Below are 12,651 nucleotides of genomic sequence, written 5' to 3' on the forward strand. Positions count from 1 at the left end.
GAGGTTGCACACTTGTGCCACAACATTTGATTTCATCCGTCAGGGAGAACCCTGAATCATCGTAACTCCAGTACGCGGATCATCAACCATAACCTTTCACTTACATATCCTAGTATAGGCACCTCTCCCCATGAGCTTGGCCTCCCAGTGAAGACCAACTGTCAACCTGGGAACTGCACCGGGCTTGGCCGTACAATTCTCCTCACTTCACATCATTTCTCAACAATGGAGGCAGCCTCGGCATAACCCCTATGATGCTTGTTCAGAGGGAACCCATACTAAGATGTATAAACTTCTAGTTAAGCCCTACCCATAATCAGGTATTGTGGGGGTACTCAAAAATTGGAAAGGTATCGCATCCAAACCAATATCAGTTTCATTAAAAATCACCATCTTCTCTTGGTCATATTCACCTTCAAAAATCATTCAATGGAATGACTCATCATTCCAAGGTTTCAAATTCAAAGCAAGTCACATGTTCCCATCTAGAGTAGCCACTTTTATTTGTTAGCACTAGCAACTAGTCTTGATGAGTGCTACTTAACTCATAAGCTTCTTAGGCTAAGTTTGATACTCTTGTTCTACTCTATACTTAGACCAAAGTTAACTATAAAAGTAGGCTTTAAATAAACCAAGTAAAAACTTGCAATGTAAAACTTGGGATGGAAATCTTAAACATAAGGTAACGTGGAGGGGTGCCTTGCTCATGAGAGCCTGGCACTTGCAAGAATATTAGCTTGCCTTGGTTGGTGTACTGATCAAAGTGGTCTTCTTCTCCTTGGAAGTAGACCTCCTCCTCCTCTTGGTACTCCTCGGTACTAGCGTCTAAAATACGAATACGGGGTATACAATCATCACACCAAACTTAGGTACTAGACTAAGCACACACATGAATCACACAACTTATGCTAGCATCACACATTACTATTATGTGGGTGGATTTGTTTTCTTATTTAGGAAAAAATAATTTCCTCTCATATTAATTTAGGGGTTACTTTAAAGTCCTTAGAGAAATAATTTCCTCTCATTATCTTATTAAGATTTAATTTCTTTCATGAATAATATATGACCTAGGTTGACCAAAGTCAACCTCTTCATACTTATCATTTAAGAAAATGATTTAAAAGAGGTGGAGCACCTCATGCAATTTAATCCTAACATGGTAATGACTTAATATCATCAACAAATCATATGAGACTAAAATGACCAGAGTCTCTATCTCATTTTGGAAATGTTCATGACAAGATTTAAATGAGAGAGAAACTCCCATGTGATTTTTAAATAGTTTTGGACAAGATTTTTGACTAGAAATAGCCATATAGTCCTTTAGAGAGTGGATTTGGTGACCGGGTGTATACGTGAGCACGCGTCTAATACCGTTGGATCTATTCCCGCACCGTTGGATGCTGCCCATGTCCGTTTGTCCACTAACAGCGACTTCACGGTTCTATTCCACGATTGCATGTGAGTGGGACCCGCTTCATGGAGAGAATAAAAAACGAAGCATCCCACGGTTGCGACAGATACACTTGATCTCTTCATATAATTTTTAGTTTGGTCAATAATTTTGAGGACGCACAGAGCACAGAGCACCTGCCGAGACTGCAACTTAGCCTATCCTCGTCGGCGCCGGAGATCCCATTGAGAATCTCGGACAAGCATCAGAGCGCCGACCTGGCCCGTAGGCTGTCGGGCACCTTCTCCCGTGCCGCCCCAGACCGCTGCCCTGGTGCTCTGCCTGCACGAGCAACAGCGCCGCGGCCCCGTGGCCCCGCTCCGCCTTCCCCAAAATCGGCCTCACGCTCGCCTCGTCGACGGAGCTCCTGCCGGGCGAGGGTGCGCGCGCCTGACATTGGCCGGCGGCGAGGTCCCGCGGGTCCAGGGAAGCACTTCGCTGCCCGCTCGGCGACGGCGAGGCAGGTTCCGGGCGATTCCGCGGCGCGCTCTGCGACCGCGCCTGCTTGGCACACGACGAAGAGGTAAAGGGTGGCCACAGGAGGCTGCAAGAGGAGAAGGCCGCGATGCGGACGGAGATGGCACAGCACTGGAGGGCATGGAGGAGCAGCGCGCCTACGGCCGCGAGGATGCCAAGGGACTGTCCGCCGCGGTGCGGGCTACCCCCACGATGTCATCCGCAGGCCTAAGAAAAACGGAACCGCCCCATGGACGCGCCCCCAACAAGGAGCTCGAGGTAGGGGAGGCCGGGGCTGACGCGGCGGCGGGCCGCGTGACCGAGCTCAGCGCCGCCGAGATTCACGAGTTCAGGTTCTAGGCGCTGAACGACGCCGGCGCACGCTGCTGCCTCGGCGGGGACTTCTTCGAGATCGACCTCTCCAGGGAGGCCTGGAACAACCTGTATTCATACGCAGTATACACGATCAAAATTCGCCAACAACTAAAGTGACGAACGAACGAACGACAAAGCTACTCTAACAAACGAAGACGATTGGCTCTGATCCGATCTGCTAAATTACCTGTGCTCCTCGCCTCCTCCTCGGTCCACGGGATGCCCTTCCTCCGCTCATGGTCGACGCGCCCGCGCTTGAGGCAGTACCCGCGCCGGAACCCGCCGCCGCCGTCCCAGTCCAGGGTGAACCCGAGCGAAGGCGACGACGAGCTGCTGTCGTAGTGAGGGAAGGGGACGAGGCCGGCCTCGATGAACCCGACTTCGTTATCCAGGGCCGCATCGCGTCGCTCCCTGCGCTGGAGACCTGCCGCGCTGTCGACTTCCGCCGCAACGTCTGGTCCGGCCGCTGGACGCGGCTCGCTAGGAACGACAACTGCGAGGATGTCGATGACGCCGGCCAGTACCGGTGCCTAGAGCCGGAGCACCCGTGCGAGGCGCCGTGGTGCGACGGGCCGTTGGGCGCGCTGGAGAGCAACGGCTGGGGCTACTCGCAGAGCGCAATCGAACGCGCCGTCGTGCGAGAGGTCGATTTCGCGCAGTAGCTCGATTACGCTCGACACCTTCTCGCTCGATTCGGGGTAGCATTGGAGAGAGTGAGTGAGTGGTGGAGATGAGCGGATAAGAACATGCGGTGAGTGGCTAGCCAGTTGCCTGTGTGTCGAGAAGGCTTATTTTTTAAGGACCGCGCGCTAGTAATCATCTCATGGCACAACTAACACCGTTGGACACGTGTCAGTCTGTTACCGCGTGCTCACGTATACACCCGGTCACCAGGCTTCTTTTGTAGTCCTTTAATTCAACTAGGCCATGATCATTCAAAGTAAGCATGGCATATTTTTGCAGAAACAATTAGTGCTAGTGAAATGTGATTTATAGGAGTTGGAATCAACTCAAAAGCATTTTTGGTTGATTTTTAATAATTATTTTAAGTCACAAAAGTCCCTGCCTTGTTTATTTTGCCACTTTAATTCTACAACAGATCTAGGGTTCAATCCAGTGGCATTGTGTAGATAAAATTCTAAGCTTTCCAAATATATAAAATTTGTAAAAATTGGCTAGGTAGATTTGTCCCTATTAAATTTTGAAAAAGGAACCAGTAATCAATTTTGGAAAATAACTGCAAACTCGAATTTGAATTAAATGGGCTGGCGGGAAAAGAGATGGGCCGGCCCAGCTTCGCGTCTAGCGCGAGTGGGCCGCCTGACAAGCGGGGTCCACGCGTCAGCGCGTTTGATTCAATGAATCGGTACGCGCAGCGTGAGCCGCACGATTAGAAGACAGATCAACGGCCGAGGGAGGTCGTCGTCTCCGACGAGAGGGAGACTCACTGGCGGTGGCGGCAGGGGGTCGGCGAGCTCGTCGGAGCTCCGGCGGTCGTCGGAGTTGTGCGCAGCGACCTTGTCGATGATGAGGAAGCGTCTGGTAGCAGTGGCGTCGTCTGGGGAGGCCTCCTTCTTCGGCGAGCTTCAGCGACGGTGAGCGGCGGCGATCTTGCAATTCGAGCTCTACGGTGGCTAATCGAGCAAGTGCGGTGGTCGAGGCGAGTCAGTGTGAGAAGGGGAAGCAGAGGGTGTGCTCGAATTGAGGGGAGGGGCGCTCCTTTTATAGTGGCGAGGGGTGGCCGTGGCGGAGCTGGCAGGTCGTCGATGGCGTCGTCGTTCCAGGGTGGCGAAGAGGCAAGGAATGGGCGCGTCTGGTTGCTGGTGTCCTGGCGATCATCACGCTGCCCTTGGAACAACAAACGGTGGTCTGATGCGACGGTGAGCTTGACGGGAGCGGGCAGCACCGTGGCGGACGGTCGTTGATGCAGTCGTCACCTGTGGCGTTCCCGCGGGCAAGTGGCCATGTCCAGGAGGTGCAGGGTGAGGTGCTGCGTCTACTGGCGCAGAGATTGAGTGCGGAGGTGACGCGAGGGCTCCGGGCGGCTGACGCTCTGGGCGTGCCAGGGTGCTCGCCGTGCGCGCACTGGCGCGTGCGTGTGCACGTCTGGGCGCGTCTAGCCACGTCGATTTCTACACGTTGTGAGGGATTCTCTCGTCGAGGCTGAGGCTGGGCATGGTCAGGAGAGTGAGAGGGAGTGGCTAGACATGGTGGAGCCGGCTGGAGGTGAGAGGTGAGGGAGATGGCACGGGGTGGCCATGCCATGCCACGGCATGGTCATGCTCTGGTCAAATGAGCAAGCTCCAGTGCTTGGCAAGTGGGGGAAACGGTGCAGGGTGGTGAGGTGATGCTCAAGGACAGCAGAGGTGGCCAGGGTTGGACCTGGTCCAAACCCAAACTCAGCATGGGCCTCAAGTTCCTCTCTGCCCACAAGGTGTTTGACATAATGCCCGAAAGAAAATTATTTTTGAATTTTGCAAATCTTTTTGGTGGGTTGTAATCATATATTATTTGAAGTATATTGGTGGTGGTGGTGGTCAAAATGAAGTTGAAATGCAAAATCACATATTGCATATGATCATGAATTTGTTTCAAAGTCTCCACTTGGCTTGCTTCTCATTTGAATTTGAGACAGAGTTTGGGGTGATGGTTTTGGGCAAAGTTGTTCTCCTTGATGGTGTCTTGGATGAGGTGCAAAGAGTTGGCCAAGTGTAGAAGTGAAATCTCAAAAACCAGGGGCTCAAAGTGGGTATCATGCTGAAATTGGCACAAGTGACCATACTCACATGTGAGCTCAAATTTGATTCAAATTTGATTCAAATTTGATTTGATTTGAGTTTCTTTGATTTCAAAAGTCCTAAAAAGTGTTTAGTAACCATTTACAACCAATGGTGCAAACCAAAATGGTCTAGGTTAAGTATTTGCAAAAATGGCATAAGCCATATGTGTGTGTTGAGAAGAATTTTATAATTTCTTTTCTAATTTCTTTTTCCTTGTATTTGGATGATCCAAAGATCAAAGTTAGGGTTTGGGTGTAAGTGTAATCACACAAGCACATATCATGGCCAATTGCACCCTTAATTAATAAACAAAGTGATCTATATGCATAGCACTATATGATGAGAAAAAGTTTTTTGTTGGTTCTCAAATTTGGGTTTTTGGAACTCTCTCTTTCTTCTTTATTGAAAAGTTGGGATGTTACAAACCCTTCCCCCTTACAAAAGATCTCGTCCCAAGATCTAAAGAAAATTAGGTATTAAAGATATCTGGGTATTCCTTCTTCATGTCCTCTTCGCGCTCCCAAGTGGCTTCGTCTTCAGTGTGATTGCTCCACTGAATCTTCAGGAACTTGATACTCCTGGTGCGGGTGGTCCTGAAAGCTTCTTCAAGGATGCGAATAGGCACTTCACGGTATGTCAAGTCTGTGTTGATATCTACCGAGCGGTGATCGATGTTCTTGAATACTTCAGTCTTCTCTGGCACTTCTAGGCACTTCCGAAGTAGGGAGATGTGAAACACATTGTGCACCGCGGACATTTCTTCCGGTAGTTCAAGCTGATATGAAACTTCTCCTCGGTGACTCAGAACTTTGAAAGGTCCAACATATCTGGGGGCGAGCTTTCCTCTGAGTTGAAACCTCTGCATTCCTTTGAGGGGTGAGACTTTGAGATACACAAAATCTCCTATTTCGAATGTCATCTCCCGGCGTCTCTTGTCGGTGTAGCTCTTCTGTCTTGACTGGGCGGTCTTGAGGTATTCACGGATCTTGTGCACCTTCTCTTCGGCTTCTCGGAGAACATCTGGGCCGAAGACTTGGCTATCTCCTACTTCCGACCAATTCAAAGGGGTACGGCACTTTCTTCCGTACAGGGCTTCAAAGGGGGCCATCTGTAAGCTGGCTTGATAACTGTTGTTGTAGGAGAATTCTGCATAAGGTAGGCAGTCTTCCCATTTGGATCCATACTCTAGCACACAGGCTCTCAACATATCTTCAAGTATCTGGTTGACTCTCTCGGTCTGTCCGTCAGTCTGCGGATGATAAGCTGTGCTGAAATTCAGACGGGTTCCTAGTCCTTCATGCACTTTTTGCCAGAATCTTGAGGTGAATTGGGATCCTCTATCTGACACAATTGACTTTGGGGTTCCATGCAGGGCGACTATTCTGGAGATATATAACTCAGCTAACTTGGGGCCTTGATAGGTGGTCTTGACAGGGATAAAATGGGCTACCTTGGTTAATCTATCTACCACTACCCAAATTGAATCATTTCCTCTGCTAGATTTGGGCAATCCAGTGATAAAATCCATTCCTACTGAATCCCACTTCCATTCCGGAATTTGTAACGGTTGCAACAATCCTGCGGGTCGCTGGTGTTCTGCTTTGACTCTCTGACAGATATCACACTTGGCGATGTAGCTTCCAATTTCTCTCTTCATTCCATGCCACCAGAATTGTTCTTTCAAATCTTGATACATCTTGGTTCCACCGGGATGAATGGAATAAAGGGTATCATGAGCTTCCTTCAAAATGACTTGCTTCAACTCTGAATCTGACGGCACACATAGGCGTCCGTTGTACCAAAGAACTCCTTCTTCATCTATGGTGAATCCCGGTGCTTTTCCTGCAGCTATCTGACTCTTGATTCCGTCAATGCTGGCATTTCCCTTCTGGGCTTCCTTTATCTGACTCATCAAGGTGGGTTGGAGCTCAATGCTGGCTAAGAATCCTTCGCTCACTAGCTCTAGTCTGAACTGTTCAAACTCTTGGTACAGGCTGGGTTGCTCTATTGCGATCATGGAGTTCAACTGACACGGTAGTCTGCTCAAAGCATCCGCTACCACATTGGCCTTGCCGGGGTGGTAGTGAATCTCCATGTCGTAATCCTTGATTAATTCTATCCATCTGCGCTGTCTCATATTCAGCTCCTTCTGGGTGAAAATATACTTCAAGCTCTTGTGATCTGAATATATCTCGCATCGATTACCCATGAGGTAATGACGCCAACCTTTCAGGGCTAAGACTACGGCTGCTAACTCTAAGTCATGAGTTGGGTAGTTCTGCTCATGTTGCTTCAGTTGCCTTGACAGATATGATATCACCTTGCCTTCTTGCATCAACACACATCCAAGACCAATCTTGGATGCATCACAATAGACGTCGAATGGCTTAGTGATATCGGGCATGATCAGGATTGGGGCTGTGGTCAATCTTCTCTTGAGCTGCTGAAAACTCTCTTCACATTTGTCAGTCCATTCAAACTTCTTATCCTTCTTCAACAGTTGGGTCATTGGTCTAGCTATGCTTGAAAAGCCTTCCACAAATCTGCGGTAATATCCCGCTAATCCAAGAAAAGCGCGGACCTCGGTCTGGGTGGTTGGGGCTTGCCATTCGGTAACGGTCTTAATCTTAGCGGGATCTACGGCAATACCTCCGGCAGACAAGATGTGTCCCAGGAATCCTACTTCCTTCAGCCAAAACTCACATTTGCTGAACTTGGCATACAACTGATGCTGTCTAAGGGTTTCTAGGATAATCTCCAAATGTTGCTCATGTTCTTCTTCGGATTTGGAGTAGATAAGGATGTCGTCGATGAAGACAACGACAAATTTATCCAAAAAGTCCATAAAGATCTTATTCATGAGATTCATGAAGTAAGCAGGGGCATTGGTCAATCCAAATGACATGACATTGTACTCGTACAATCCATATCGGGTGGTAAAGGCAGTCTTAGGAATATCTGTGGCACGGATCTTCAGTTGGTGGTAACCAGTCCTAAGATCAATCTTAGAGAACACTTTGGCACCGGCCAGCTGGTCAAACAGGTCTTCTATCTTTGGCAGGGGGTACTTGTTCTTGATGGTGACATCGTTAAGCTTACGGTAATCCGTACATAAACGAGTGGCACCGTCCTTCTTATCCACAAACAACACTGGGGATCTCCAGGGCGAGGCACTTGGTTGGATCAAACCTTTGGCTAGCATATCATCCAGTTGCTTCTTTAGTTCGACTAACTCTGCGGGGTTCATGCTATAGGCTCTCTGGGCTATCGGTCCGGTTCCAGGGATTAACTCAATGATAAACTCGATATCCCGATCTGGGGGCATACCAGGTAAATCATCAGGAAACACATCAGGGTATCGACAGACGACCCTGATCTGATCCAAGGTTGGCTGGGCTATACTGCAGTTGCGAGTAAACTTTCCGGCAGCCTTTCAGATACATGCTCTACTAATATTCCGGTGCTACTAGTCATGGTGATGGCCTTCTTGGCACAATCAATCAATCCATGATGTTTCGACATCCAATCCATACCCAGTACTACTTCCAAACCTTTTGTTCCCAGAACAATCAAATTTGCATAAAAATCTACTGCATGCATTCTGATAGGCACATCTTTGCAAATTTTTCTAGCTTTTGTAGTCGAACCAGGTATTTGGACTATCATGACATGCTTCAAACTGATTGGTTGAATTTTACTGGTGCATGCAAAGTCTTCAGTGACAAATGAATGTGATGCCCCGGAATCAAACAACACTCGTGCAGGTACTGAATTAACAGAAAACATACCCAGCACCACATCTGGTGCTTCCTGGGCTTCTTCGGCGTTCATGTGGTAGAGGCGACCGTTGCGGTTGTTGGGGTTGTTGGGGGTGAACTTCTTGCCGGTGGAGACACGGCGTTGCTGCTGAGCAGGTGCAGCGGCGTTGGTGGCATTCTTGGCTAACCTTTTGGGGCACTCATTGGAGTAGTGTCCCACGACTCCACACTCGTAACAAGTGATGGTGGACTTGTCCTTGGGGGTAACGGGGATGGCGTTGCTCCCAGTCCTCGGAGCGGTGTTGGTGTTGCTGTTGTTGTTGTTGGGGGCTCTTGGCGGAGCGCGGTTGAAGTTGTTGTTGTTGTTGTGGTAGTTGCTGTTGTTGTGGTGGTAGCCTCCTGGCCTGGGGTTTCCTCCACTCCGGTTCTGAAAACCCGGACATGAAGTCTGCATCTGGGGCTTGTTGTTTCTTGGGGCAAAACCTCCACTTGAGCTGGGGTGATACTTCTGAGGGTTGCTGGGCCCACTTTGGTGCATCATGCGGCGTTTGCGGTTCTCGTTGGCTTGGTGAAGTTTGCCTTCCATCTGGATGGCGGAATCCACCAGGGCTTCAAGGTCGGCGAAGGGGATATTGACCAAGACTGTCTGCATCTCATCATGCAGACCATTCAGGAATCTCTCCTTTCTCTTTTCTGTGGTGTCAGTTTCATCGGGGGCGTACCTTGACAGGGTGAGGAACCTGTCGCGGTATTCTACCACCGACATCCGGCCTTGCTTCAATTCACGGAATTCATCCCTCATCTTCTTTATCAGACCCGAGGGCACATGGTACTTGCTGAACTTGAGCTTGAAATCTGCCCAAGTCATGAATTGTCCTGCGTTCATGGCACGGGTGCTTGTCCACCAAGCTCTTGCTGGTCCTGCTAAGTAGTGCGTGGCAAATAGCACTTTCTCATTGTCCTCAACTCCCGCTACTTCTAGATTGTTTTCCATAGTCTGGAGCCAATCATCGGCATCCAGGGGTTCTTCAGTTTTGCTGAAAACACGGGGATTTGTGTTTTGAAAGTTCTTGAGTTTTGATCCTGGGTGATCATGGTTTCCATGGCCTTGATTGTTCTGAGCTAGCTACTGTAGTGCAGCAAGATTGGCCTGTCTTTCGGCTCTTTCAGCTTCTCTATCAGCCATCAAAGTCTGCAGCAGTTGCATCATGGCATCTTGACTTGCGCTGCGAGTTGGAGGGGCCATCTGAACATGGAAATAGATCATGAGATGAGAGGGAAATTTCTATGGCTTATTTTGAGTTGGTTCAAAAATTTAAATCTTGAATTCTTTGGATGGTAAACATAAACACGCATTCATTCATTCAAACATCACATATTACAAGCTGACACCTCCATGGTTTTAAGAACCATTTACTCGCGCTACGATACAAAGGACGGGATACAAACTCACACCTACTCACGTGATCAAGTGCAACTACTCATCATCCACATCGATCGGGATAAAGTCATCTTCTCCGGCCTCCAGGAACTCGTAGTACTCCTCCTCGGTGTTCTCATCCTCCTCGAAGTCATCATCATCACTCAGGAAGGCTTCTCCTCCCTGAAGGTCTTCACCGTCTTCTTCCATCTCATTCAGCTGGTCCTCTTGGGCCTTGACAGTGGCCTCCAAGGATGCTATCCTGGCGCGAAGGCGCGTGATGGTAGCGTTCTTCTTGGCACGCTGCAGGCGGAGGGTCTTGCGGTCCTTGGCAAGCATCTTGATTGCATCAGCATGATTTGCCAGTGCAAGGTGAGTCTGGTTGGCGTAGGCGCGGGCGTTGTCCAGATCCTGCTGAGTGTGGTATAGCATGAAGTCCAGGTGATCCACATGGTGCCTCATCTGGGGGTGCAGGGGCAGGTCCATGGGTTCTCCAGCAGTGTTACGCCTTGCGAGATGCGCAAAACATTCTTCTTGGAGGGCTGCCACGTTCTGTCCGCACAAACGGGCAAGTGCTTCCTGAAGAGCACGAGCGAGTCCGTCTAGCCAGTTGCTTTCCCTGAAAGAAAAGAGGATCCTCCCAGAGGTAGGAGGCTCCATCTTGCCCCTCAGATCAGCGGTGATAACCCACTGAAGCTTCCCTCCGGGCTGGTCGTTGACCTCGACTCCGTGGAACTCTAGGTGCGGGCGTCCAATAAAGTCAGACAGGGCATTCAGGTCCTTCTCGAAGATCAGGTCACCGTCATTGCCCAGCTGGTAAAACTTGGTGTTGGTTGGCTCCATCTGAAAGCGAAATGGATGAGTAAGTTAGAGATGCGTAAGTGTATCAAAATTTTATGTAGACTTGCAAGGTGAAGCATGAATTTCCTCCTTTGATAAAAGTCTTCAGGGTAAGAGAGTGAATAAGTTTTTCGTAAATATTCACTTCATTTGTTTTTGAAACTAAGTTTTCAGACGTCCATTCTAACTAGGGTCTCCTAAGGTCAAACAATGGCTCTGATACCAACTTGTCAACACCCGGATTTTTAAGTCCAGATGCCTCTTATGCCATACATCGCAATCCCAGGAAGATTGTTGTTGCGAGACATAACAGTTGATATCATAAGTCATCATCCATTACAAACCATAATCGTCTTAAAAAAGGAGATCACATGATCCAATATTACACAAATAGTTGATCTACTGATCAACGAGCACATTACATAGCGGAAGCGGAGTAGTAGTGGACTATATAATTCCACAGGCCAACGCTTGACGTCAGAAGAACTCCTAGTTGTTGTAGACATCCTGCTGGCCGTCGTCTTCATATTGCTGCTCCTCTTCATATTCTGGCCATTTGAATAGCCAGGGACACAGCCGTGAGTACTTTAAAGTACTCGCAAACTAATACTAGTGTAAGTACTACCAATTTTTGTAATGGGGTGCTAAGCTCTAGGTTTCTTTGCATAAAGCCAATTTTATTTCATAAGCATTTATTAAAGGACTCTCCATATGCTAACTAACTCACGTGGGAACATTAGTGTCATTCCCCCAACTTAGTTGTGATTCAAATCAAGTCACCATTCAAATCATCAACCCTTTTTAAGAAAACCTCTGACAATGGAACAGTATGGCCTTTCCAATCGTCCGTAACCGTGGACACGGCTATTCGAATAGGTTTACACTCTGCAGAGGTTGCACACTTGTGCCACAACATTTGATTTTATCCGTCAGGGAGAACCCTGAATCATCGTAACTCCAGTACGCGGATCATCAACCATAACCTTTCACTTACATATCCTAGTATAGGCACCTCTCCCCATGAGCTTGGCCTCCCAGTGAAGACCAACTGTCAACCTGGGAACTGCACAGGGCTTGGCCGTACAATTCACCTCACTTCACATCATTTCTCAACAACGGAGGCAGCCTCGGCATAACCCCTATGATGCTTGTTCAGAGGGAACCCATACTAAGATGTATAAACTTCTAGTTAAGCCCTACCCATAATCAGGTATTGTGGGGGTACTCAAAAATTGGAAAGGTATCGCATCCAAACCAATATCAGTTTCATTAAAAATCACCATCTTCTCTTGGTCATATTCACCTTCAAAAATCATTCAATGGAATGACTCATCATTCCAAGGTTTCAAATTCAAAGCAAGTCACATGTTCCCATCTAGAGTAGCCACTTTTATTTGTTAGCACTAGCAACTAGTCTTGATGAGTGCTACTTAACTCATAAGCTTCTTAGGCTAAGTTTGATACTCTTGTTCTACTCTATACTTAGACCAAAGTTAACTATAAAAGTAGGCTTTAAATAAACCAAGTAAAAACTTGCAATGTAAAACTTGGGATGGAAATCTTAAA

The 12,651-nt window shown here is 48.2% G+C and overlaps 1 long non-coding RNA gene across 1 annotated transcript; it reads right to left on the minus strand.

Annotated features, from left to right (window-relative positions):
* Positions 1-1,514: 1,514 nt before the first annotated feature.
* LOC127326303 (uncharacterized) lies at positions 1,515-2,936 on the minus strand. The gene is made up of 2 exons (XR_011745871.1): positions 2,475-2,936; positions 1,515-2,353 (listed from the first exon to the last, which is right to left on the minus strand). It is a non-coding gene; the product is annotated as an uncharacterized lncRNA (long non-coding RNA).
* Positions 2,937-12,651: the final 9,715 nt, after the last annotated feature.

Source organism: Lolium perenne, chromosome 5, assembly GCF_019359855.2.
Source record: "Lolium perenne isolate Kyuss_39 chromosome 5, Kyuss_2.0, whole genome shotgun sequence".
NCBI classification, from domain to species: domain Eukaryota; kingdom Viridiplantae; phylum Streptophyta; class Magnoliopsida; order Poales; family Poaceae; genus Lolium; species Lolium perenne.